The sequence below is a fragment of the Trachemys scripta genome, chromosome 5 (assembly GCF_013100865.1).
Source record: "Trachemys scripta elegans isolate TJP31775 chromosome 5, CAS_Tse_1.0, whole genome shotgun sequence".
NCBI lineage: Eukaryota > Metazoa > Chordata > Testudines > Emydidae > Trachemys > Trachemys scripta.
The window spans coordinates 8943895-8963147 of NC_048302.1; the positions used below are offsets into that span (position 1 = coordinate 8943895).

General features: G+C 40.7%; 1 protein-coding gene across 1 annotated transcript in view; it reads right to left on the bottom strand.

Annotated features, from left to right (window-relative positions):
- Positions 1–748: 748 nt before the first annotated feature.
- The window catches only part of PURG (purine rich element binding protein G), a 34127-nt gene continuing 15622 nt past the window's right edge, over positions 749–19253 (bottom strand). Inside the window, exon 3 of the transcript XR_004645813.1 lies at positions 749–5040. The gene's annotated coding sequence lies outside the window, so the exon portion shown is untranslated. The remainder of the gene's footprint in view (positions 5041–19253) is intronic.

Genomic DNA, 19253 nt, shown 5'->3' on the forward strand with positions numbered 1-19253 from the left:
TGAGTAAGGGAAAATTAAACAAGTCAATGTTAGATAAAATTTTAGAACAACATTTGGCCATGTGTGTTAGAATCGAGAACGGGTATGCACCACCAGCAACCTCTAGGCCCCCAAAATGTTTACCTTTAAAACAAAACCACATTCTCCAGGGGATGCCAGGGTTCACTAAATCATTTGGATCCTAAGAACTACCCCAGGCTGCACTGCTTTCAATGGTGGATTTTTCCTCAGCAATTTATTGTAAAACTCCTCTGTGTGGGGGTTACTATAGAAAAAACAATTGTACTCTAGTTGCATTTTAGAGAGAGGATTTTGGAAAAAAAAAAAAAACTTTCCCTGGCAGCGTCCATGGTTTTTTGTTGTTGATGTTGCTCTCAGTGAGCTCATTACCATAAATAATTTAATCCCTAAAGCAAAGATTAGAATTTGTTTAACCTGAAGAACTTTCTTAGTAACTACATTAGCTCTTAACTCATTGACATACTGTGCAACATCACTTACCGTGCAGACGAGTTCAATGATGAAAGCTACTGAAAAAGCAGTGAAAGAGGAAAACTAGCAAAATGAATACCAAAAATGCAAACACGTTAACTCTGAAAGTCTGGTATTCTTCCCGCTTCTCGGGCAGAGTGTTTCCTTGGCCTTTTCATGGAAAGAAACCAAGTTAGCAGATTGAGAGACGCATCCCAATGAATTTCCCCTGAAACACACCCATGTAAAATTGATTCTAAAGTAAAACCAAACAGACTTTTTAGACTACACAAGTAAGCAAATTTATTTTAAGACAGAACAAATATTGTGGCAAACAATATATAAATTCAATTGCTAACAGGGGTAAATATCAGACTTTGTTTTCAAATAGATATAAAATATATTCAGATTTTTTTCTCCAAAAAAGCAGCTCTTTTTTCCCCCTTTATTTTAAACAGGCCAAATAACTCATCAGAATATTGGCTCCTCAGCTGGCAGGGAGTTTTGAAAGCCCTATGGGGAATCTGGAGATTTCCCTGCAGCCCCTACTAATTTTACAGTAGTGTAAAATGCACGTGACCAACAAACAACTGCAGAAAAAATGCTATGGAAATGCTTTGTTTTCTTAGTGTAGGTTTGGTCAATTCTGTCTGTTCTGTCAAAGGCAAACCTATTCCCTCCTAGATCTAGGTCGCCTACTTACCATTTTCTTTCCTGGCTTCTTGCCCTAGAAACTCAGAAGGAGAAATCTATTATCACTGCAGACACAGTCTTTATTTTGACAGAAAAGGAGGCACACAATGGGCACCTTCTAGTGGTCAAAACTGGAACAAATTTAGCTACATGGGTGCTCAGATAGGCACCAATGAGTACTAATTTCACAAGCTAGACAGATGCATCTAATTCTTTTGTGGAAAATGTGTGTTCACAAAAAACAAGCACTATTCAGCTCTAAAAATTAAATTCTCTTGTGATTTGCAGTTCAGCTCTGATGGAGCGGCCTTTGGTATAGAACTTGCATACTAACAATCCAAGAAATGGAGGAACTAATTTTCAAGAGCTGAGGAAATTCATTTGACTTTACATACTATGCTCAAGCAATGGTCTCCAGTGTGAACATCTAGAGCTAGCAGAAATCTACCTAGCCTTTCTGTTACTGCACTTCTCCATTATACTATGGACAGCGTTCTAGGGGGTCAAAGCTGGGACTAACTTAGCTACACAGGTGCTCACATACTGCAAGGAATGAGCACCGATTTCTAATACGTCTTGGTAAATCCTCCATGTTGCCCGTATTCACCCTTCACAATGCAAGGTCCCTGTATTGGGAATACCATGCTTGAAAGCTGCAGAGTGGAGCAAGCGGTCAGCACTGCTGCTGCACCTGGCCGGCGGAGCCCCGGCTGTGTGATGCAGAGGACTTTCTTCCCTTCAGGGCTGAGTGAGCAGCCTCTGTAGAATTCCCATCCTCTACTGGCACAAGGAATGAAACATCTAGAAACGCCAGAGAGAGCTGCATTACCGCCTGTCACCTGGCTATCCTGTAGCTGTTGTAAGGACCTACCTGGCATGGATATTTTCATCTAAATGAATCTGGATTGAAAAATCGGCTGAGGGTCAAAGAGTTTTAAACACCTGAGGAGTAACCTAGATTCTTGGCCTTGCTAGAACTATGTAGGAGCATGGCGAAACCATCTCCAAGTGGAAATACAAGAGTGTGTTTTATAGAAACAGAGCTGCTTTCTGGAAAAACAATCCTGAACCCAAAGAAAGCACACATAGAAAACAGTAGATTGTCAATGGTACTTTGAAACAAATTCAAGTTTATCATTTTGTGTGTTTACTTCATACAAACAGATGAGAGAGACTTTAAACTTCAAGCTTTGTTCAGCATGTGTGCAGTTAGCATCCTCAGAAGCACCATTGGATATGGAAGAATTAGCACCACGTAATTTTAGGACCTAACTGGCAACATGCATCATTAAAAAACTTGGAACATGGAACTGTGTGTGGTACATGGTACAGTCTATTATAAACAATACAAGGCAATTTATGATTTTTCATACAGTACAATACAGTCACTGATCAATGAACCCTTTTAGTACAGTACATGACAAGTAACACCTTGCACCCTGTTAACACTAGAATAGGCTGTAGATTTAAACATGTCTTGTGTGAGAGGGTTAGTTTACCTTCTTCCTACCTTCAAAATTCAGGGTCTGATATTTACATGGTCTCAGAAAGCGTGCCCAGATTTGTTGGTCTCTGTTTCAATATGGGCAAATACCAAACGTGTATTTTGCAAATGTAAAGATACACAAATTAAATGTTAGAACCACAAAATAACCCAATAAAATAGATCTGTAGCCACCTCACTTCGCTTTAGCCTTCCTGAAATCTAGGCCTTGCAGTAGTACACTGACATGGCAGGCAAGGGAGCGCCACAACATGCATCCGAGTAGATCTGTGGATACACTGCTAAGAGTGCTATGCAGTGAGGCAGCTTGGGATGGTGGGATATCCTGCCTCAGTCTGAACATGAGGTCATGATGTGGGGTTTCAACATTTTGTTGTTACCCAGTGTAGGATGAATATGACTGCCCTGCTCTGCAGCTGGGAGCCAGTCTTAAGGCCAGATCTCCAGGGCCAAGAGCGGTACTGGGAAGTAACCAGCCCCCTGTTCCGAGGTTCAAACACATGAATTACGCTGCTTCCATCACTGCCTTCTACATCACCTACTACCCTGCAGGAATCTTGGACAACTGGGACTTAAAGAGTCAGGGCCTCTACAACCGCTGCCTCCTCGCTGGCCAATAGGTCTCACTCAGCCATGCTCAGCCTCCTCTGCTTCATCTGTCCTCCTCCCCATCTCTTCTCATTCCCTCCCCCACTCCACAGCTGTACTCTCTCCTCTACTGCTCTCACTAGCACTACTGTTTACTCTTGTCCCCTTTTCCCTCTCACCTACACAACACGCCTCCACTCTCTCTTCTGCTGTCACCTCCTGGTGATAGCTGCCCTGCCTCTGCCCCTGCCCACCCCTTACCTGGAGGTGCTCTTACCGCAAACATGGCTTTGGCTGCCACCTTGACACCCCCACCCCCAGCTTACCAATCTATCTCTTGATTGACAAACTGTCACCCTCCATCCAGCCCCATATCTCAGCCCATCGATGACCACTCTGCAATGTCCAGTTGCCCTTTCAGACCCAGTGTACCTCAAGCTGGGTCCTTGATCTTTCCCTCAAGTCCCTTCCCATTTCCCTGCATCACCCTAGAGATCACCATCCCCCCACTCATGCAGGCCCATAACCAGGGGTCTGACCCAGCCTTCTCTCCAGTCTTGCACATGCAGACCATGGCTACATCCTACTGCATCTTCCTATAGAGCATGTCGGAGATCAGACCCTCAACCGCCGGATGTGACTCCCTCTGCCTCGCACCCCTCGGATACATCAAGAATGCTGCTGCCCGAACTCATCACTTGGACCACATCAACTCCCTCCACCCGACATCTGCTTCCTTACTCTCCTCAGTGCAGTGATGTTGACAGAGCCTGGCCAGCCAGGGTGAGCGGTTTCTGCCTCTCACACTTGTACCTCCCTATTCCTGACACTATCTCACTTGGACTCTGTCCCCATTAAAACACTAAAACAAAATATGTAACTGACACACCTGTGTCAATTCTTCACCAGAAGAATTGCTCGTGTGCTCTGTCTACATCTGGACAGCCCCCAGCGCCTTTGGGCACTACCAGCTTATAATGGTCACTACTGCTGCTACTAACAATAAGAGGGTGGTGGGGGGGGGGGGGAGGATGAGAGAGAACAGAGAGACAAAAAACCTGGTTTAAATGGATTAGTGACCACTGCAGGATTAATGAAAAGTGAATTGCATATGGGTCACTTTAGTTTTTATTTTATTGTGGCACTTGTATAGAGGATTCTGATAACCATGAGAACTGGGATAAAGTCTTGACTCAGGAAATGTAATCAGTGCTTTAGTGGACATGCCCATCTGATCAGGTACACTTGGGGATAAAAAAGTTTGTTAAAGGCAAATTCACATTACTCCTCTAAAGCTAGCTGTTTGACTACTGAAACTTCCCACACACCAACTTAGCTGGCAATGAAATGCCGTTCTAGAAACAGATCATGTAAAGAGACCCTGAACTTTTAGTTGCATTTAGGCCAATTCTGGCATCCTGCAAGATACTGTATAACAAACACATAGAAAGGGTTAACAGGTTTACTCTTCTGGGTGCACAACATATCATCATAAATGGGTATACACAGCAAGAAAAGTAAACTCCTGAAGCCAGTCTCACACCAACACCACTTCATACCTCTGACGAAGTGAGAACAGGGTCCAGTGGGAAAAGTGCTAAATTACAGTACATTTGCGTTTTTATATGTCAACTACTGAACAGCAAAACAGATTGTTTGAAAACAGAATCAGTATCGTACAGTAAGTTCACATTTAATTCTTCACCATTTCTACACTTTTAACACATGCATTTTATTTCCATTATTTTAATTCCAGTAGGACCAAGATCCTTCAGAACAATGACCTAACATTAAAACAAAAAAATCAAGAAAAATATTAAGCATCACATAAGTTTCAGAAAAGTCGGTTAATTAGCATCACAACGTACTCAGATTTACATTTAAAATTTTTCATGCCATGACTTTAAAACACCTTTTGGTTAATAATATTCTACTGAAAAAAAAGAGTACTTTTGGGGAATATATATATATCTATAGTTTTAAATGACTACCTGCTATATACAGGTTTCTGATAAACTTGACTCATTTCAATGTCATCCTATTAAATGTATATAGCTGTGAAATTACTTCAATATAGATTTTAAAAGAATGCTAAATAATTATAGTGACCTTACATGTTGTTAAAAAGAAAGTCAGCGATAAATTACATTAAAACATTGCCTGTGTGCCATTACAATTTATTCTTTAACTATCTAAAAATAAAATACTTAAGAACTTTATCCCTTTTGAAATAATCTTCTGGTGAAAAAAAGGTGCTTTGCTATAAATTACACTTGGGCTTGTCATGTGTGCCATGTAGTAAAGAACTCTGTTTACTTTCAATGTCTTGAAGGAGGAGATGTCAAGTAAAAGGGAGGCAGCAATCGTATTTTGGAGAGAAGCTGCTCCAAGCGTCCCGTATCCTGAGCTAACTGAGTAAAGGGTATACTGCAGCCTGTTTAGCTCACTGAGAACGTGCAATTTTCAAAAGCACCTAAGTGACTTAGGAGTCCAAAATGCCTTGAAAGTCAATAGGATGTAGGCTTCTGAGTCATGGAAGTGCTTTTTGAAAACGTTACCCTCTAACTAGCTATGGTTCTTACTGCTAAGACATGCCAACACTTCCAACTCTTACGGATTTAAACCTGGACTTGCAGAATGAATTGGGCTATGAAAAAAACTGGTCCTTTATTTTAGCACCACAACTAAAAATATAGACCATAAAAGCCTAATCCTATTTGGCCACTAATATTTAATGGTTTTTAAAATCACTTCAATACTTAGTCAAGATACCAAAACAATATAGAGTTCTATTCCAATAGAAAGCTCTAATCAGAGCCAAGAGGAAGAAATCATTAAAATCTATGGTTTATTAGAAAGAATCTCTTAATTGCTGCAGCAAAATAAATGTAACTGATATATCTACTTTTTAGTTTTAATACACCATATTCAGACGAGTAGATTTTATCATGCTTATACTCTTCCAAGATTATTTCTGCTGTGTCAACTAGTTAATAGTGATATATAAAACCCAATTTACATGTCACACTTTAGAATGAGCATGCAATTTACTACAGTAAGCATGGGGCCTTATCTAGCATATTTCACATGAGAAGAACTTTCACTAAGAGTATTGCCAAAATAAGAATTGATTGGACCCATAACTAGTAAACTGGGAAAAATATATGTCCGGTAGTGATATTTAGATACCCACAGCATAAATGCCTTCACAACCAGGTAATTTCTTCTTCACTAGACGAGAATCTGAAGGCTTGTAAAAGAAGCTAAACATCTTCAAGGACTTGACAGAGTACAGCATGTGATGTTAAATATGTACATCCTACATCTGAAGGGTCTCACTTTGTTTTCAAAATCATAAAGAATTAGCATTATGCTTAGCATATAGAGACAAAATATCAAATTCAATGAAGTGTCTTTCCAATCAGTCTCTTCCAGGATAGTTTCAAAATCTTCATATTTGGACACCATACAAATTTAACAAGAACAACTGTGTACATCTAACTGGCTTCCTGCCACAATGTACTTCACATTCCTAATGCCACTCCTAAAATTCAAACCCAACAGTCATTCTGCCCAATATACCACCCTCCTAGTATTTTGTAGTTCCTTCATTTGAAAAAGATCTTTTTTTGTTTAAGCCCACAATAAGTCTAAGTTGAACTTCCAATAGAGGCACACAAACGGCTTTTATTGCAATGGCTTAAGCACAGTCTGCACTGACAATGATGTCTAATAAACCTTAGGAATAGTTTTTAATTTGCTTTTCTATCTATCCTTGGTGGACACAAAGGTAAAATTTTGGTACCAAAAGCAAGAGTATGTAGCCATATACTTAACTATATTTCTTATTTCACAGCCAGTGGTCTGTGCAATGCAAAGTATAAAATACAGGGTCTTGCGCTGTTCTTCTCCCCCATAAGGTTTCTCCTGTATCTTTGGTGTTTTTAAAAAGGTATGCACTCAATTACCTCAAAATTTAGGACAACCACACTTGTCTGGACATCAATGATTCAGTTTGTAACAGTACACAGAAGTTACATTACATATGTTTGGACTGTTTTGTTTCATTGATTTATATAAATTTCTAACATATAATTTACTGAAGTAAAGCGCCAGACAGTGGTCATGTTCACTTAAAATTCTTTTTTTGATTGCCACTACATATTTTAAAACATACAGCCTGTGATAGGCTACACAAAGTAGGAAAAACAAATAGCCTGAAACTCAGTGCTAATAGTACTTATAAAAGTGCAGTGCTCCATATAGTCAGAAGCAAAATGACGACTAATACTTAAAGTGCTAGCTTTAAAGTTGGTTTGGTTCAGCATCCAAAACCTGGTTAGAACATGTACGGTAGTTAGGGACTAAATTAAAAAAAATAAATAAATAAAATAAAAAAAAAAGAGTAGAGAGCACTGAAATTGCACATGCCACACCAAAAGTGCTCCAAATTACATCATCATTAGAGATGCACAAAGCCACCGTTCAGCTAATGAACATATACAAGCAAGCATCGGACATCTTCTAGCTTACAATAAAGTACACTTCATAAACTTCATTAGCACAAACCAATTCAGAAAGAAAGGATCACAACTTACAAAAACAGAGTCTTTCAGAACATTTACAAATCTTTGCTACCACGATACTCAAAGTCAAGTGACAGCTTTCCTGGAAAGCCTGCCAAATGCCAGCAGCAGGCTTCACAAACGCTTTGACATGCAGTTCGCAGAGGAGTCACATTAGAGACGGTCTCCTTTTTCACGCTAGCTTACAGTTAGCCTATATATTTTCAGCTTTCTGAACAGGCATTAAACTTACATTGTCTCTTGACCACTGTAGCCGTGAAAAGACAATTAATGCAATAACAAGTTTATGAATGCAATCTTAATGAAATTCTTAGCATTAGCTCTTCATTTCTACAAAGGAAAGCATAGCCCATATGTTTTTTGATAAGCAGATATTTTCTTTAAGCTTCTAGCACTTCATACTATACAGCTGTGAGAAAGTGAGGACTTAAACAACATGAAGACAGTGTGACAAACACCAACATCCAAAACAACTGTGATACCCCCATGTAATTGCATGGATGATCTCTAGGAGTACTGCATTTTACACATTTTTTGGAGGTGGGTTGAAGAATACAGCATCCACCCAGGAAATCACTTTATTAGATATTCTGCAAATAAATGGTGTGTGAACATCACTGTGCACCAAAATGTATTTCATTTCGGTTCTTAATGCTTGCGTTATTGTTCCATGTAATCACTTTTGTCAAAGTAAAAGGTCTAAAACCATCTGAGGCAAGAATCTAAACATCAGTAGTCAAGATTGAAGAGAAACAAGTGTATAGTACGAGTTAACGGCTAGAATACCAGCCATTTAAATACATAAAAGATCCGCCACTCTTGTGTGGTCTGAGAAAGTAATCCGGAGAAGGAAAGGGGGGTATGAAAACACACAGTAGACTGGTATCATCACTTCTTACTTAGGGTGACCACATGTCCCAATTTTATATGGACAGTCCTGATATTTGGGGCTTTTAAAAAAAAAAAAATATGGGCTCCTATTACCCCCCCACCCCGTCCCAATTTTTCACACTTGCTATCTGGTCACCCTATTCTTACTAGTACAGATAAATATGAATGTTTTTTTTCTTACAGTTTGGCAATGCTCACGTAACTTGTCATGCCAATCAAGACTCAATGAATTGAACTGTAACATAACCCACTTATTCCTGTACATGGGTTTCAAACAATAGTACCGGCCTGCTGTATTTTAAAACAGAAAAAATGCAAATTGAAACTAAATGTAGAAATAAGAGTTTATTTAATAGATGCAGGGCTCAGAAAACTCTCCCCTCTAAGCCAAATGTAATTCAGTGCCTTGCCTCTGACTTCAAACTGTCAGCAGCTCCCGGTCCCTGGGAGGCTTTGCCGGGCTATGCAGACACAAAGGCTGATCCCTGGTCAGTAGCAACATCTTCTGTGGCAATGGCCTCACAAGGCTGGAACTACAGCTGCCTGTGACCTTCCCTTCTCAGGTGAAAGTCTGGCCTGGTCCCCACTAAGCCCCCACTTCGGACTAAGGTACACCAATTCAGCTACGTTATTAACGTAGCTGAATTGGCATACCTTAGTCCGAACTTACCGCGGGTCCAGATGCGGCAGGGAGGCTCCCCCGCTGAGCTGGAGTACCGGCGTTGACGGCGAGCACTTCCGGGATCGATTTATCGCGTCTTAACCAGACGCGATAAATCGATCCCAGAACATCGATTGCCTGCCGCCGGACCCTCCGGTGAGTGAAGACGTACCCTATGGGACACTACCATACCTGACTGTCCCATAGAGCTTTTGGGCTCTGGGGAATTCTGTGGCTTGAGAAAGAGATACATCATGCATGTGAAGGGGAGACATCCAGGGAGCCAGAGAAGGAAAGGTCTTAAAGATGTGTCCATGGCTGACTGCTCCCTTCTGGAGCCCAATCAGAAAGCAGGCCAAGGACTCTGCCAAAAGCCAAAACACAATTAGGGAGAAGCAAGAGCCCTCCATACAGTATGCGGAGACCACCACCTTCTTTTACACTTGGGAGAGGAACTCTTGCTGGCCCCAATGACCATCTCAGGGCCAACAAGGATTTTTTATTTAATAAAAAGCTATTTGCAGAGAGGGTCCCCCATGTGTCTTCCCTCCTGGAGCCAGGCAGCTGGTACAGCCCGAGCATTTTAGTAACTCTATGAGCTGTAGAGCCCCAGCAGGCAGAAGAAATGGCTGGATAGAACAAAAGCTGCTGCAGTGAGCTTGTTTACTTAAACTCTGCTCTGGAATGTATGGGTTTCCTTTCTGCCCACTGGTATTTATGGCCTCCTTGGACTTAATAGTTGTTATTTGTATTGCATGACATTTAGGAACCCCAATGGTGGTGCCCCACCGAGCTAGGCATCGTGCTGAGAGGGAATGGAAGGCAGTGCCTGTCCCAGAGAGCGTACAGCATTATGGACAATACAGTCCAAAAAGCCACAGATAATTTCCTTCTGGAACAGGCTTTTCATAGTCTTAAACCAACAAAAAAACACACCGAAGTCAGAGTCCCTTTCCTCTCATAGCTCTACGGTAGTGGTTTACAAACTGGGGTCTTCAGACTCTCTCTCTCTAAGATTCCCAAAGGGGTTCACACCTCCATTCAAAATTTTGTAGGCATCTGCAAAGGAAAAAAGTTGAAAACCACTGCTCTAAGGGAAAGCTCTCTCCCTCTCTCAGGGTTGCTTTACCAAGTACAGACACAATACACAGGGTTATTTTAGGAGCTCAATGTGTATGAAAAAGAGGTTACTCTTTACAGGTGAGGCTTTCTTAGAAGCCTAAGAGAGGTAGGCCCTGAACTCCTAGTGAATTTCAGTTGGTGTGAACGCAAATCACCATTGACTTATGTAAAGTATTCTGTGCAGCAAGCATCACTCATAACTGTAACAAGTGTTTAAAGGGATGCATCAAGCCATTGCAATCCAGGCTTACATACTCCACACTGAAATCGTTCTACAAAGTTCTTTATAAAAACATATTTGCAGCTGTGCCATAAAATCAGATTCAGTGATTTGCATTTTCTTCTACCATTCTCCCTTCTTAAAAAGAAAAATGTCTCTTGTGCCATGGTTAAAAATGCTAAACGTCTTACTAAGATATTACTCTGTGGTGGCACATCTGTGCTGTAGCTTGTAGTTTTCTGCAACTAATTACATGCCTGACACCCAGATTGTGGAGCTAGAAAAGGTCTCTCATCCACAGCAATCAGGATCACTTAGTAAGCCAGGTGCAATCAAATGATGTGTTTTAATACAACCAAACATGGTTGTCACATATTCAGGAACAAAGAAGGCAAGTCACACTTACAGGATGGGGGACTGTATTCTGGAAAGCACTTAAAAGTTAGAGAGGGCAAGAGCCCAACAGGACTAAAGAGGGCTAATGCAACTCTTGGATGTATAGACAAGAGAATACCGAATTGGAGATGGGAAGTGTTATTACCTATGTATACAGCATTAGTAAGCCCACAACTGGGCTACTGTGTCCAGTCCTGGCATCCAGACTTCAAAAAGAAGATGAATAAATCAGAGAGGATTCTAATAAAAGATACAAAAATACTTTGACCTGGAAAATCTGCATTGCAGTGAGAGACTAAAGGGATTTAATCTATTTAGGTTATCAAAGAGAAAGTTAAGAGGAAACTTAATCTGTGTAGGTTAAGGCTACTTAATATCAAACATCTTTTTTTCTGTGTAAATACTTGGACTATGATTGAGGTATAACAAAATCCACCGTCTGGAAGCTGAAGTTAGGAAAAATGCAAATTGGAAACAAAATGGAACTTCACAGTACGGATAAACTATTGGACAGTGGAGGACTTGGCTCCTCATCTTTAAAGTAGCAAGACGTTTATACTCCTGGAGTTTATTTTTTAAAAACCATCACAGCTGGAACTGAGCTTGGTCTAAAAGAGAAAAATAAAGCATTGTAAAATGCCTTTGCTCGAGTTGGAATGGGCTGTGTAGTAGGAAAATAGTTCCTTTCCTCACTGCATTTGACCCACAATGTACAGCAGTTCTTTCATTATAATCCAGAGATCTGATTTTTCAAAAACTTTGCCATCCTCTTGCCTTCACTGAGTTGTGTGCATGCTCAATGCCTTTGAAAATCAAATATAAATATTTAGTGTCTAATAAAACCACAAGCCATTCAGGGAATATATTCACTCTTAACTGTACCATATGTTTACACACACATGTGAAGATATCCATGCGACAGATTAATTTTTCTTTATGGCTGTGCAGTTTATCACCTCAGACTGCCTCTCCTACTTTACTCACTAATTATTTCCCTGAGGAATCATTCTAATATATCAACCCCTTGGGCAGCCTCACACAGCAACCATTTAAAATAAGTCAGCCTGCCATAGAAATATTTCCTTCTTTCCCCCCGCCCCCAATAGTTGCACCTGCCCAAGACTCAGGGGAATGATCAATTTTCTATACTTAAAATGCTACTTTAAATGGTGTTGAAGCCTTCTAGAGTGAGAAGCAAGTGCTGCCCTCCCGCCTGACCAATTGGGAAGCTGGAATCTCCCATTTCCAGGGTTATAAACCTCCCCTTTCAAGACCTGCAGGGCTGGGAGATGATTGACTTTAAACTCATGACATTTTATGTGTAGATGAGCTATTTAGAGTAGTCAGAGGTTTTATGGCTCCATCTGAGCCCTGCACTTTTAGATATATGGAAATTATGTCACCCAGCATTTGGACATGGAACGATATAAAACCAACCCCGATATAATTTTTAAATATTAATTAAAACATTTCCACAATACTTGTATACATTGTGGCATATATGAAATAGATGGTGATGTGGTATAAAGGTTGTAACTGGCACTCATTTAAGTTGATCGGCATAATTCAGATGTTGCTTTACCACTAAGGTCATCCCCAGTCCAGACTGTTTCAGTGGTGAGGCAAGTGATTCCTACATAAAGCATATTGTAGAGTGTACAGGGATTTTAGATCCTTATGCATGAAGGACATAATAAAAATGTAAGACATAAGCTTATGAGTGATTATGGGGCCATTTTAATTACATGCAATTTACCGCTATGAAAAAATGTTTCTTGTAGTGTAAAGATGTCACATGAAGAGGTAATTATCCATCCTGTCTAGTCCTAGCAGGTTTCTGTTTGAAGAAGTTTATTTACAAAATGTAAATATCTGTGCCTTGATGCAGTCATTACAGCCATTGAACTTGGGCCCAATCTTGCAAACCTTCACCATGGATTTCATTAGCAATTCTACGGGCAGAGGGCTTGCGGGATGGAGCCCTTAATCCATCTTCAGAATGGCAATGCCTCATTGATCCTGAATGGACTGTACTCTAGTGTATACTTTGTCTCTGAACTTTTGAACTGTTTCAACTTCAAGTACGGTAAATCAAATATGTTTGATTCAACTGATGCTAGTGGTCAAATGCAACATTTAGTATCGCTACAATGTATCACTTTGACATTCAGAATTTCAGTTTAGAGAATAAAAAAATAAAATGTGCACTAGAAAATCACTTTTAGATGTTCTTAATAAGCAAGTGCCAGCTATGCTAAAAATAAGTAAAATTCTAAAGCTGGCTTGTAATTTTTTCATTTTTATTTGCAGCAAAGTTTAAATACTACATGACAAATGTAGCATTTTGTAGCTATACAAATATAACCGTCATGAAGGCCAAAACAAACAAAAAAATGACCATTTTTATACATGGTTCAGAAAATCAGTAATGGATGAAAAATGAATCTTTCCAGTAGTTCTGCAGAAAAGAATGGCACTCAAAGCACCGAAAACGATGTCTTTCCATACACTGTCTAGGAAGCAGTGGAAGAGGCAATAACAGCACACAAGCTTCTGCCATGATGATACCCAATATTCATCTTCATGTCTTGAACACACCCAGGAATGTTGGTGCAGTTATTAATAACTTATTTACAAAGTTGATGGAACAGTCCTATTTCAGTTAATGCCTCCTTGACTTTGTAAACACACGCATCTTGGTCAGAGACCAAGGACCTATCTAGTGTCCTAGAGTACAGCTGTCCCAGTGAAGGACAGATTCAATCACTGGAACCCAGGAATCATCATTGCTAGGTGGCTCTGTGGACACTACCAACCATCAACTCACTACTGCTGTATGGTCTGGGGCAATGGTGACTCCAAGGGTATATACTTACCTCCAGGTTCAGCGGTAAGCAATCGATCTTCTGGGATCGATTTATCGCGTCTTGTCTAGACACGATAAATCGATCCCGGAAGTGCTCGCTGTCAACACCGGTACTCCTGCTCCACGAGAGGAGTATGCAGAGTCGACGGGGGAGCCTGCCTGCCGCGTGTGGACACGCGGTAAGTACCTTGTAGTTTGAACTAAGATACTTCGACTTCAGCTATGTTATTCACGTAGCTGAAGTTGCATATCTTAGTTCGAACTGGGGGGTTAGTGTGGACCAGCCCTAGGTCACAGCAATCATCCAAGCACACTTGAAGTGCATTTTCTCCCAAGTTCAGAGCCTTCGTTCTCACTTTTTCTGATACAGGAGGTATTTTATGCCTGCTAAGTGCATCTCATCTCAGTCAGAGCAGTTTCAGGCTGAAAAATATATTCTCAGTTCTTGTACATATTCTCTGGTCTTTTCTATAGACAGATATTTGTGCTAGATATTTAGATTTGCCTCCAATGCTAGGAGACACATTCTTGAGGTGCTTGGTGGCAGCTAAATGATATCAGTACTTTGTACTTATAGTGACTTTCACCTGATGATCTTAAAGCATTTTATGATTATTAATTAAGCTACAACGATGGGGGGAGTAGATAAAGGTTAGAGAGAGATCATTTTACCTACTGCCAAAATGCTGCAACTTCTAGGATTGAATGCAGCAGCTGCTTAACAGCACGATAGCGCTACACAGAAGTATAGTGCAGATGCAATTTTATGTAATTGAAATTGCAGGGGGAATTAATTAGGCAAAATATAAATCACCTGAAATTTAGCCAGGACACAGGGGCTAATCTTTGACAATGGTAAGTCATCAGGAGGTAGAACCTTCAGAAACACAGCCCTCCGACACAACGTTGACGTGAACGGCTCTCACCAATGATTAGAACATTGGTTGAGGACTGACGCAGAGATAAGTGACAACTATTTCATCACAACCACTTCTTGTACCTTGTAGATAGTTCTCAGAGGTCTCCCACCAAATGACTAACGTTGGCCAAATTGTTCTTCATGTGTGAAATCTGATAGGAAGCGTGGTGCTGTGGGTAAGGCAACTCTGTTCCTTGCCCATGGTGACAAAGGAAGCAATCTCCATGTACCTCAGTTCCCATCTGTAAAATGGGGATGGTCCTTCCTTTTCCCCATACCCTTTGTCCATCTTGCCCATTTAGGCTGTAAACTCTTCAGGGCAAGGACTGACTCTCACAATGTGCATGTACAGTACCTACCACAATGGGACCCTGATCTCACTTGGGGCCTCTAGGTGGTACTAGAAGGCACAAAATGGTCTGGCTATGGGACATTTTGCATGACAAAGCAAAGTCTTCTTAGTGGTGCATTAAGTCCTGTCACTCTTATATTGGCCAACTGGCATTATGAACCAAAATATTTAACTGCTCTAATTTGATGCAGTAGTTTTAAAAATTCATGCCACGTCTACTCATAAGATGTTACATACAATGCTGGTAACATGCTCCAGACTGCCACGTCTTGCACAATATACTAGTCCTCCTTCATGAAAGTTTAGGAGACCATTTGCATGAGATCAATGATGACACAGTGGCAAGAAGGTTAATGTATAAAAACAGGGGAGTAGTGAGTAGGAATAGGGACATGATTTTTGCCTTGTATATGGCATTGGTGAGACTGATGCTGGACACTGCATTCAGTTCTAGTGGCCACATATTAAAATGTTGAAAAAGTGGAGAGGGTGCAGAAAGGAGCCAGAAAAATGATTTGAAGGATGAAAACGAGAAGGACAGGGAATTCCATTTGTTAAGCTTATCAGAAGGAAGTCTGAGGGGAGACTGGATCAAGAACCAATGGGTGAAAGACAGACCTATTCAAAGCAGAAATAAGGCACAAGTTTCTTTACCACTAACCATTAGAACAAGCTACCAAGGAAAGTCATGGACTCTCCATGTCTTTATGTTTTCAGATAAAAGCTGGATGCCTTTTTGAAGATCTGCTTTAGTGAAATAAGTTACTGGGATCAATACGGGGTAACTTGGTGAAATTCTCTGGCCTGCAATATACAGATCAGACTAGATGATCTAATGCTCTTTTCTGGCCTTAAAAAGCTATGAAGCTACGGTAAAAGTATACTACTACTGAGCCTGTATGTTGTGGTGCACACTGTCAAAGTGCTATACAAACATTACTAAAAAATGTGATTTGTAGAACACAGAATCTTGTCTGGAAATTTCACTGTGTGCTAGCATAATCCCTGTGCTAGCAGCAAAAGGCTGAGTGTGCAGAATTTGCAAAGTAACAGTCTCACATTAACCAGGTCTTAAGATATAGGATAATCTCCATGATGAACTAGGTTAAGTAAGGTTTGCCAAGGAATCAAACAAACAATAAGGAAATCTATCAAGCCCTGGACTTGAAATAGACTACAAACATATGACACACTGGATGAGATAGTCATATAGGATATGTAACCATATTCTATTGTGGAGGATATAAAGATGCTTATATGCAAAACTTGCGCCTAAAACTGTCATTTTCAGATTAGAAGCCAACCTCTGCAATAGCTTCTGCCAGGCTCATCACTGAAGCACTAGTATATCATGTTCGCTAGGGCCCCATTCCCTCCCATTTCTTTATTTACACAGACTTTACAGACATGTTGGGGGTTCCCTTGAGCTCAGAGCCCCAGTACAACGGTCCTCCTTTTTTCCCCTTGTCAGCAGGGCCAGCGCTAGGCACCAGCAAACCAAGCACGTGCTTGGGGCGGCACAATTTCAGGGGCAGAATTCCTGTGCTCCCGGAGGGTTTTTTTATTTTATTTTTTTGCTTCGGAAGTTGCGCTCCCGGAGGTGGTTTTTTTTTTTTTTTTTTTTGGCGCTTGGGGCAGCAAAAAACCTAGAGCCGGCCCTGCTTGTCGGCCATGGCTTCAACTCAGATGTTTGCTGAGTGGTTGATAAATAATGCCAACAGAGGTGATGGTGAAGTAAAACCTATCAAGAAGTCATGGAGAATGCAAGACTGTGGAGATGCTGAGACAAAAGTGCAGAGGAACTGCAGTCTCCTTTCCATAATCTCTGAAGATATGCAGAGCTGGGCATCTTTTATAGAGCCATGCATTCTGGCAACTCATATAGAATGGCAGAAGCAGAATTCTATCATTTGACAAACCTTGTTCCTATCAGAAGGGCTTTTACTGGAACTCCACTGAACAGGACCTATTCAGTTCTGAGGATATCTGTTCAGATCATCCCTGTCAACCATCTCCAGAGAATTTAAGGATTTGGGAGAAAATATGCAGTTGCCACCAATACATCTTAAACATAACGGTTTCTGTTGACTGCAGAGTGAATTTCACTTAAGCCCTAGTGACTGTAGTCATCATTATGGATTATTACTGATGTAATCAAGTAAGAATCCTTGATTTTCCTCTCATACATTGTAGTTAGGAGTTGAAAAATCCACCTGCTTATTTGCATCTGTCAACTAGATAGCTTTCCCCACTCAACGGAGAGGCTAGGCTGCAAAATCTAAACTTTAAATTAAAAAAAAGTCTAGTCCCTTTGTTGAGAAGAACTCCTAGACGTGAAGTGATGCAGTTTCTGAGCTATGGAAGCAAATGGGTGCAGTGCCTGTGCTGCTGCCCACCGCTGTCTCAACCAGTAGCAGTATGAAAATAACAAGACAATGAACAGTTTCACAGGAATCATCTGTGGGAAAGCAACAAAAGCAGGCACTAAAGGTACTCATGGAATGACAGGAAACACTCAGAAGGCTGGGGGAGAGGAGGAGTGGAGAATCCCTGGGGGGCCAAGGTAAGGGCAGAGGAATGAAGCCATCAACTGCAGCATCCAAAATGGTTGGGGAGCGACAGAAGCCCAGCAAGGATGAACTGCCTTTGTCAGAAGGCTCTTGGGGGAGGTTAGAGAGACTCCTCTCTTGTCCAACATATAAAGGAGAGTAGGACAGGAGCTTCAAGTTTATCAGACACCTCTGAGCTGGAGGTGGATATGAAAGAAACAGCCCCAAAGAAGAGTACAGGGATAGCATGCTAGGAATCTTAGCACTCTCCCTGTTCCCAGCAACTAGGAGCAAAGGTTAGGCTTCCTGCTGGAATACCACCCTTGGACCTCATTGCTTTCCCTCCCTAAAATTTTTATTGCCTCCTTACTCCTCCTCCTCCTTGAGAAATACTCCAGAGAAACCAAAATAAAGGAATAAAAGTTGTAATTGGAAATACATTCTATGTGAGCTCTGAACAAAGTGAGATGCCATCTATACAAGCTTTGGAAGCCTTGATACCACAAACTGGCTTTACAAGAGAATGTTACCTGAATATTTAAAATTTAAGGAATCAATTGAATTTATGGTAAGTGATTTAAAAGCTACTGGGAATTTTTATTAAGAACGAAGGCCATAAATTAATGTAAGTTCTAGACTATATTTACACTCCACTAGCAATTTCTCTACAAGTTCTGAATGAAGTGAACACAAAATATATAAACTCATCAGGTAACCTATCCAAAAGGCAGCACTACAGTACGGAAATGAAATCACTGAGACAAACAACAAAGGTGTCCCAACAGCCACTGCCAGTCACAAATCAACAACTTGAGACACACACTTCTAAGGGAGAAACAAAGGTGTACTTCTGAAGAATAAACATTCCAAAAGTCAGCTCTTTTCACTGGAAGAAAACAGGTCATAATGTTGCCAAGTTGTGGGTGAGAAGTGAATCTGCAAACAGACAATATTTCCTAGCAAGACCCAAGAATAGACTTTGGAGGTACAGGTCTCAGAACACTGACTTAGGCATAACAAAGACATCAAATCGAGCAAGTGAAACTGAAGTTCTAACCCCAGCCAGGACTTGGGAGAATTCATTAGGCATACCAAGAGGACCAATGGTTTGTTCACACATAAATAACTTTTTTTTAGCCCTAACAAAAACGCACTCTGGGCCTACCTGAGAAAGGAAAGACTGGTACTATGACAACTACAAAGGACTGATTTTCAAGGAACAGTAACTTCTCTTCAAAGCGTTTATTTCTAAGTCAGGTTTATGCATTTACAGAAAAGTCCAACTGGAACACTGAACCACTCAAATGAAATAATAGGTTTTTTATTTTATTTTATATATATATATATATATATATAAAAACAAACTGTTAGCAGCAATAGAAATGAGCTGCTGCCATCAGCATGGTGATTGGAACAAAGAAGATAAGTGCATTAG